This window comes from Vigna unguiculata, unplaced genomic scaffold, assembly GCF_037176805.1.
Source record: "Vigna unguiculata cultivar grain cowpea cultivar isolate G323 ecotype 2 unplaced genomic scaffold, ASM3717680v1 ptg000503l, whole genome shotgun sequence".
Classification (NCBI taxonomy): domain Eukaryota; kingdom Viridiplantae; phylum Streptophyta; class Magnoliopsida; order Fabales; family Fabaceae; genus Vigna; species Vigna unguiculata.
The window spans coordinates 2,501-5,000 of NW_028197133.1; positions in this window are offsets into that span (position 1 = coordinate 2,501).

Genomic DNA, 2,500 nt, shown 5'->3' on the forward strand with positions numbered 1-2,500 from the left:
AATGAATACCATGAAATTCTTGGTGCACGAAAGTTTTGAGTTTGGAGGGTTTTGCACATGGCCAAGTTGGTCGGTGCACCGCGGCATAGCTAGATGGCTTGTGTGGAGTTTTGTGAAAAAATGAAATTCGTGGTTTTTGAGATGTGAGGGTTGGAATGGCCTCCAAATGTCCCCAAATGAATACCATGAAATTCTTGGTGCACGAAAGTTTTGAGTTCGGAGGGTTTTGCACATGGCCAAGTTGGTCGGTGCACCGCGGCATAGCTAGATGGCTTGTGTGGAGTTTTGTGAAAAAATGAAATTCGTGGTTTTTGAGATGTGAGGGTTGGAATGGCCTCCAAATGTCCCCAAATGAATACCATGAAATTCTTGGTGCACGAAAGTTTTGAGTTCGGAGGGTTTTGCACATGGCCAAGGTTGGCGGTGCACCGCGGCATAGCTAAATGGCTTGGTGGGGAGTTTTGTGAAAAAATGAAATTCGTGGTTTTTGAGATGTGAGGGTTGGAATGGCCTCCAAATGCCCCCAAATGAATACCATGAAATTCTTGGTGCACGAAAGTTTTGAGTTCGGAGGGTTTTGCACATGGCCAAGGTTGGCGGTGCACCACGGCATAGCTAGATGGCTTGGTGGGGAGATTTGTGAAAAAATGAAATTCGTGGTTTTTGAGATGTGAGGGTTGGAAAGGCCTCCAAATGCCCCCAAATGAGTACTGTAAAAGCGTTGGTGCACAAAAGTTTTGAATTGGATGCATTTTGCACTTGGCCAAGTTGGTCGGTGCACCGCGACTAGATAGGTTGGTGCCAAAATTTGTCAAATTTAAGACCTTGGCCAAACTGAATGAAATTTTGTGGGGAGGTTCCTGATATTGTTTAGTGGTGGACTGGAAAAAATGAGGTCGAAATTCGAAGTCTACATGTGCTTTTCTATTTTTCCCGATTTTACACATACCCAGTAAGTAAAAAAAATAAAAAAAATAGTTCCCCTTCGAGAAAAATTATGAAATTTGGTGAGCAAGGAGATACCATTATTCTACGAATTACTGCAAAAAATCGCATCAAAATTCGAAGTATAGCCCGAGATATGGACTTATGTCTGCTCAAAAAAAGTGTATCTACTTGTACAATTTTGCCTTTTGCATATTAACCTCTTATAGGGGGGGAGTGCTCCTTGAGCCGGCCAGCTCCACACTGGCAGGTTTTAAAGGGAGCTTGATGAGGCCTCCCCCCTCACGTGGTGCGTGCGTTAGCATGTTTATCATGGCACAACTAGCCTCTTCATAGTTGTTGAGCTTTATTAATACCAACACACGGTCGTCACTGATCGTTGGTTAGCTCGGCAGCTAGTCCCTCGGATATTGTGGAAAGTTATTTTCATGCCTAGCGATGCTTGACCCTGCGTCACTTGATGTTTCCATTTGCTTGCTTGCCCATGGTAGGTGGGGGGTGGACCGTCTTGTGGTGTGGTGTCTTGCGAACGTGAGGGTGTGTGAGTTGTAATCGAGATGCACTTGCTGGCTGGCTCCATGCCTTGCGTATCGAACGGTCAAGCATGCATCTCTTCCATTTTCACCCGTTGCCTTGGGTGATATTGGTTGATCAGTCCCTGTGTTGCCTACCCACTAGACGGTACTTCTGTGGTTGCTTCGAATTCTATCTTTCCATCACGAAGAGGTGTTGGAGGATCCTAATGTCACGCACGTGTTCCATCTAGTGAAACATCTCAGTGATGCACGTGTTGTGGCTAGTTCTTTTGGATGCGGTGCATTATATGAACTCGGGTTTACTTTAGCGACCCAGTCAACATAATTCGGTTGTGTCCCTTGATTGAGACGTTGTCCTTGAACTTGTTGTGAACAATATCGTTCTTCCACAACCCGTCGTCTTGAGTGCGATGGAAGGCAAATAAGATGTGCTTTGGCATGTCATGCACGTACTCGATTGCGGGAAGTGTGAGAAAGTGTTGTTGACAACCCGTGGGAAATGGAATGTGGCAAATCGTGATGAGCTCTTCGTGGATCTGCGAAGAAGACGACCTTTGGGCCTGTTGGAAACGAGGGAGGCGATGTTGAACTGCGAAGAAGATGGACTTTTGGGTTGTTTGAATCAATGGGAGGCCACGCGAGAACTCCGAATACTATGGACTCTTGGGTTGTTGGAAGCAACGGGAGGCCCCGCTAGAACTCCGAATACTACGGACTCTTGGGTTGTTGGAAGCAAGGGGAGGCCCCGCTAGAACTCCGAATACTATGGACTCTTGGGTTGTTGGAAGCAAGGGGAGGTCCCGCTAGAACTCCGAATACTACGGACTCTTGGGTTGTTGGAAGCAAGGGGAGGCCCCGCTAGAACTCCGAATACTATGGACTCTTGGGTTGTTGGAAGCAAGGGGAGGCCCCGCTAGAACTCCGAATACTATGGACTCTTGGGTTGTTGGCAACGACAACTTGGGGGGATGACACTGGAAAAGAGTGAACTAGGCCAAACTGCGAACAAGGCAACTTGG